Genomic DNA, 7,570 nt, shown 5'->3' on the forward strand with positions numbered 1-7,570 from the left:
TGTAACAATCTCTCTTTTTGTTTACCAAAAATGAGAATGAACGTATTTCAAGTGGGTGTTGCCTTGGTTGGAAACGTTTTAAGATTATTTATGAAGTGTAAAGTGGATTTGTCTCAGTTCTCCGTAGTTTTCAATGTATGTGCCATTCAGTAGCGTTCATGTTACAGATGTGCCCTATGCAGTGGTAGGGTCAATAAAATGTCAGTAAAACTTTATTTTAGCAATTATGGAGGGGAAGAACTGCAAATAGCGGGTCCCCACTAATTATCTAACTTACCAACAACGTTTCAAATTAGGTCTTGCGAAGCTGCCAAATAATGCTGTATAATCGTATGTGTCTTCATACACCGGCTGCTATAGTCTGATAGCTTTGATTATATATACATATTTTCTCGTGAACCACAAATGCTATTTGCTTGATTTTTACAGAGTATGTTATAAATACCATTGTTATGAAGCCTGACAAATTGTATGCTGTAATTATGAATATTTTCAAATCATTTGTTTGTTTTTCCTAACATGTTACAAATGTTCCCTATGTGAAAGATGCATTATATCTTAATAACGTCTAAACAATTAAAGATATACAGATTATTATTTTCGGTAAAGTTATAACACATTGCTATTAACTATGTGTGTCAGTAAAAGTTTAAAAAATCCTAATAATTTTTTATTGATCCTGCAAAATAGGTGTTTAGGGAACATTTGTAACATTAGGGTTACGATTTGCCATAGACGCGGAATGAGTTTGATTGTGATGTTAAATGGGGTTTAAAGACGCAGTCGCCTCGGTGCTGATTACTATTGCTGTGTTTCTCCACTTCTACTCCATGCTTGGGAACGCCCACATCCAGTGACGTCAAAACCGGTGGAAAAGCGGGCCGGTTCAAAAAAGATCAGCTGGATCCCAGGCCGAGCAGCAGCTCCGGCTCCAGCACCGGCACCATGTCGCTGGAAAAGCGCTAAGTGAGCTCACAGTGAGCTCAGTGTAATGTCTGCTCTGGTGAGCTCACAGTGTGACCTAGTCGTGAGTTCACGTCTTCACTGGGTAGTCCATGACAACTTAATTGACTCAATTCTTGGGCTTAATTGGTCAAAATGACCATTGGTTGAAGGTACTCAGGGACTGATGTGTAGAGAGACTTATTAAACCTGCAGGATTGTGGTTTTCCCAGAACAGAATTAACCAGTGTAGCGTTATGTTGGGTGTATTCTGATAAGAGCATTTTAGCTCTGAGCTGAAGCACTGATCTAAAGAAGACCTCTCCCCCCCAAATTTATCAGATTTCCTTAACTCATCAGCATGTGAACTGGTTTACATCAAAGTGACAGTCTTGGGAGGATGGCACCAAGAATGGGCCAAATAGCTTGGAATCCCTGCTGTGAGATGTCTGGGGAAGGGGGCCTGTAGGAAATAAAAACTCTTTGAAATGGACGAGAGCCGAAATCCTGACACAGAGCTACGAACCCGTGCCAACCGGCATTTCCAAAAGATGGCATGGATTGACATCAGTCATACATCAAGCCCCCCTCCAATAGGACACTGGGGGCTGAAGCCGAAATCCAATCTCACAAACTAAAGAACCAATCACCTATTGATCTGACAGGCGTATAAAGGGTAACGCACGGCATCTCTCTCTCTCTCTCACCTAAACCAGTAACTCGCTGCCACAGCTCAACTTGTATCTCTGTTGCCAGAACCGGAACCAGAAACCAACTAAGTCTTTACCAGCAACAGAAGGGTTAAACTGGGAGAAGGAGATTGAGCCGTACGAAGAATTCTTTTAAAGGACTTTATTAAATAAAGAACTTTACAGACTGCGCTGCCCGCCTGTGCCCAGCCATCCAGCTGGACAATTGACTAAGTCGACTGAATACGAAAGTCATTTAAATAGCTATTTGAGTCTTAAGAAACTTGACCCTTGGAACGAACAGGGCCCTGCTTTCCTCAAAGACTTTGTCTTCAAGTAACTACGGTGGAACCCTGCTTACAAAGAAGATTTTGTGCACAACCTTGGAGCCTTCAAACCAGTGGAAAATCTGTTTGGAAAAGACTCTACATTCGCGAAACCCCAACTTCCAGGTGCATCGACTGAGTGGAAGTTCTTGGACAAAGCCGAACCGGACTGCCTTTGTTCCAAACCACACGGACCTCGTGCCGTGTGCTGTTATCTGAGCCCGAAGCCATAGAGGCCTCTCTGCGACGAAGTTCACATAAGTTTAACAGTTTGGAGTTTGTGATTCATGACATTTGAGAAATCAATTAGAAATGTTAATCTGTGATTCATAACTCTAGAATGTGTAATATCATTTAGTTTTCTTAAATATAAATGTGTGTTGCATTCAACTGTTTTGTTGATAATTTTAGAAATAAAATCTGTCAACGCCGAGAAATATCTTCTCATTCCTGTTTAACTGTTTAGTCTGAAATTGACACAAGTTAATAGACACCAGATTATAGGTGGCCCTGCCTATCCTTAATCATTGAATAATAATCAGTTAAGGGAAATTGTGGTAACAAGTAATGATAGGATCTTTCTCTCCACCTAAACGTTAATGAGACTGATATATATATAATGAGAAGTTACCTGACATAAATACTAACCTGCATAGTTATTGAATGTCTGACTAACAATACTAATGAGAGACTCACCTTCGTCTTACTAACCGGTATTGTAGTCAATGTGTTTATAACCTTTTTTGTTTAATGATTTGTGTGTTATCATATGCGATCCCATGGTCTTTGATTTGGTCACGGAAGTGATTTGTCTTTGATTTGTTGATCTAGAGTTGAATTTTAATTAGTTTTTCCCTTTTGTATAATTAGTGTAGTGCTACATTTAGTCTTTGTTTTTGAATAAATTTGACAATTTATATCTTTGGAATTGGTGTCTGCGTCCAATTATTACAGAAATTGAGTTCTACAAGATTCCAGGATTCGTGATAAGGTGATACTATAAATTCACTTCTTTAATTGAATTTTATAAGTGTACCTTACGCTACACCTTTGACCACCACGTCTTCCTCCTCCCACTGCTTGACCTCTATTGTGACCTGGATCACCTGCCGGCTCCATGTTATCGCTGTGTTGTTGAGGTGGATAGCACTCATTTCACTCGATACTCGTACCACAATGTGAAATCAATCATCAATAACCAGTTGGCAGTATTGGAAAAGCAATTACAAGGGCCTGCATACATACAGTAATGTCAAATCTGATGTGGAAGAACAATTCCTTTATCCCTCTGTTCTCCACCAGGGTTGTGCTGTTCGCCTCGATTGGCAAGTTTGCAGTGTGAGGAGTGGATCCATGTCGTCGTTCCTAGGCACTTCACAGCTGTGTGGGTGGTCAGGAGCACCTGGTAGGGCCCTGTCCACCTGGGCTGTTGGGAGGACTTTCTCTTGTGTGCTTTGATATACACAGTCACCTTGCTGGAAGGGGTGGTAAACCTGCTGGGATGGTTCAGTCTGGGCGGCTTTCATCTGTGAATGGACAGCTTCGAAAGCACGTGTTAGTCCCATACAAAAAGACAACAGAGCATCATCCATCAAGTGGATGTCCATTTCCCTTACAGACAATGGAGGAGTGATGGAGAGTCTCATAAGTCATCCCATAATAATCTCACACAGAGAAAGACCTGTTTTTCTCAATTTGCTGACGATTTCATTGTCATTAGGACTATAGGAAGGGGATCTGGACGTTTGAGTCCTGTTTGTTTGCATATATTAGACAGCTTATTCTTTAATATCCCATTTTGTTTCTCCACTGCTCCAGCTGACTGAGCCTGATGGGGCAGTGAAAATGTTGTTTACCTCGCAGGGCTTTGCATAGTTCCTGCACTATTGTCCCAGTGAAGTGAGTGTTCCTATCACTGGAAATTTCCCTGGAATGCGAAATCTACATATAACATCCCTTAACTGTATTTTTGCTACTTTTACTACTTCAGCCTTCCTACGGGATAGGCTTCAACCCATTTAGAACACCTATATATTATTACAAGTATATATTCATATCCACAACATTTAAGCTTTTGAACACAATCTATTTGCATATTGCAGGATTATGAGCTTGACAAATGTGGCAAGTTCTACAATATTGCTAAGCTGTTACTATAAAACCTGGGGCAAACCAATTTAAAAGACTGATGCACACATCCCCCCTTTGCCCGTGTGGCCAACACCATGCGCCACATGGGCAAACCAGGGAAAGAGTGCCTGTGAGGCAACCAATGCATTAGCAAATGTTTGAGCTCTCTTATGGAAGGTGCAGTGGCCAGTTGCAATTTCCTGGAGCTTTTACAGTGCATCTCAAATTAAATTTCATCCAGCCCCAGGTCATAAAAGTCAAACCCTAGTTACGACATACATAACACATACATTTTGTTGCTTCAAAGAGAATACAAAAGTCAGCAAAACATTCTTTTTTACAAATTCAGTTTGTAAACTGTATTGTACATATATTTGTTGCGTTTTGATTTATAAACATTATACATTGTACAAATCTTAAGTGAAGGGCAATGGACTGATTCTGACTTCATGGCTGTCATTCTATTCATTTGAATAATGTGACATCTCCACTAAAAGTACATTATAAATTAAACTATCAATAGAAGAATATGTGCTACTGCGGACGTCATCTGAGCAGTTTCACAATATATTGTAGATTCCTATAATCTGGAAAACCTTTAATTATAGTATTTTAACTTATTTCTCCACTGAGTCAAGCATCACTTCAGCGTAGTGGACCTCAGCATTGGTCTGTTCAAGTTGCTGTGAGGCTGTCTTTAAAGCCGCGCCCTCGGCCTACTGTGTCTCAACAAGAACACCAGCATCTTCTCCATATGGGTCAGACATCGGTTCCTTCAGGACACGATTCATAATATGCATATCTGCCATGTGGAATAAATCAGTCTGGAGACACAATGTGTGGTTCACACAACATCAGAGATCGTCCTTATAAAAGGCATCTCTATCACATTAGTTGACATTCGCACAATCTATAAGGTTTCTAGTAAAGGGACAATTCAAAATAATAATAATCTTGATTCCAATTTATCTCATTTATCAAATTATTTCAGTACAGCACTCAGCTGTCGTCAGAAGCATCATATCTCCTGTGTTTATTGAATCAGCTTTACTTCCTAGTGTAGATACTCTTTTTGTGTGGAGTTGTCAAAGTTTCAAAACAATGTGCTTATCTTTGTCCTTTTATCTAACTTAAATACCTGAGAACATTACAATAACTATTACAGCAGCTCCTTCAACACCATAGTTAATAGTAGTTGGGTAAATGATGGCAGTTATTAATCTTTGTTTCTCAATTCATTTTTTACCAATAAACCATAATTTGAAATTATTTCCATACTCCTATTATTCCTATTTTCATTATTATTAGTTTTATGCGGTTGTCATCTAGTATGTGATGTATTCGTCTGTATCAACATCAATATTATTATCATTATTAATACAAGCAGTGTAAATTACCATTCATTACACTCTTGCTCTGTTTGTAATAAGTTATGAACCCTTACACGTACTTACAGTCTCTGCCTTGTCTCTGACTTCTCTCTCTCTCTCTCTCCCTCTCTCTCTCATCTCAGGCTGCTTGTCTGCTCAGGCGAACAGGGGGAGCAGAGGAGCACATACGGCCCTTGCCCCCTGCCCCCCTCTTCCTAATTGATAGGGTATTTCTGTTTGTGAAAGGACTATTTCCAAACAGTTTTATAACTTGCCATGACTATGTTTCATTAAATTAGTTATGTTACACCTTTAGTTATACCTGTAGTAACTTCATTATTTTCCCTCATATTCCAGTCAATCACCATCAGAGTCTCTCGTGGCAGTACATTTGTCTCACACAGAACAAACTCTCCTTTCTCAACCGCTTTCAATTTTGGATAACATCGCACTGCATCCCAACAGCTGTTCTTTCTCCTATTCCTAATTTCTTACAAGAAAATGCAAGTTATATTTGATCGATTTGTATTATTACTATTTATATACATTTCACTACATTATTGTAGTTAATGAATGTATTTAATCTTTGGAAAATAAGCCTTTTCATTGATCTCAATAATGATGTCCAGGTACTTCAGGAAAGCACATTTTCAAAAAATGTGTCCAGTCAATGATTTCCCCAACTAAGAACCTGCGTGGGCACTAAGACTGTCCTCCTGCGCGGCTCATGTCTTTATTGTGTCACTTCCTCCTATTGAAGTCCAATCTACACCAGTACAGGTTCAGAAGAACTGTTCCCGAATCCAGATTGAACTGATCAATAGTTAATTTCTTACCTACACATTGTATTTAGGGATCTATTTCTAGGGATTTAAAAACTCTTCATTGTGGAACTCATAGCTTCCAAATGAGCACATCGTTAATTTCCTGGAGTATCTGGTTATCTATTTATCAATATGTAAGAAACCTTCACCGAATGTTTGTGGTTGCCTCGGATTCCTATTTCTAAATTTGGCTCTAATTCCATTTCTAACATGTTACTTTTAACTTCTGTATTCGTAAGACCTATTTAAATAACTTAATTTTGTATTATTATTTCTGTTTGCAATAGCATTCTGTGTACAGTTAAATGCTGACTTTCTTGTAGGTCTGTTATTACAACATATTTAACTGGCGTTTTTTAGCTATCATTCTGTAACTATTTGTGACTTATGACTCTCTTAGTCATATTCTGGACTATACAGTACATGAAAAAGTCAAAATATGGACATTTACCTTGCGCAAACTGAAAACGTACAAACATACAAAGAGACACATATTAATTTATATCCATAGTAAATTCAGATACCATGGTTTTGGTTGGCATGTTATATTGACCTGCAGTGTCTCAAACTACCCTTATTTATTACTTATCTAGTAATTTTCCTTCAGTATCTTGAGGACTGTCATTTATACTGAAAAACATATATATATATATTTTTAATTTGTCTTCGGGGCATTCAGATTGAATTATGCCTGTTGTCTTTTCTTTCTTTTCTCTAACAAATGTTTTAAGATAGCTAGCTTTGGTTTCTCATTTCTTAATGCTTTGTATTCCTATTTTGCAAAACCGTTTTTAGGTGCTCAAGTCTATCTGAATCAAAAGTCCCATCTTCTGGAAACCTTAATTTTCTGTCACCTATTGTCCAGTCAAACGCACCGCTTCACTCCATAGTTATCATACATGTACCTTACATGTGTACCTTTAAGTGGCGGGTCGCCCGTCTTACTAGAGCTGTTCCCACACAGTAACACGTTTTCCCATTTTCTATGTATCGTTTTGTACACAACAACCAAGGCGTGCAAGCCCGCAAAATAACAATAAACGACAGGGGAGAAAACATAGCAAAAAACAAGAAAACACAAATAATACTAAATCCTATATAGGAATAACAACAAACATGCTTTTCAATGTTTGCATTTATAGAACTTGTATATAACTTAATGACTTTTCTTCATTTACCATAAACACTATAAACTTCTATAAACTATAAACACGTTATTTTATATTATCACCGGCGTATCAGATATTGAACAATTAATTAGCGCTCCTTTTTTTTTTTTTTTCTAATAG

Source organism: Amia ocellicauda, chromosome 10, assembly GCF_036373705.1.
Source record: "Amia ocellicauda isolate fAmiCal2 chromosome 10, fAmiCal2.hap1, whole genome shotgun sequence".
Taxonomy (NCBI): Eukaryota; Metazoa; Chordata; class Actinopteri; order Amiiformes; family Amiidae; genus Amia; species Amia ocellicauda.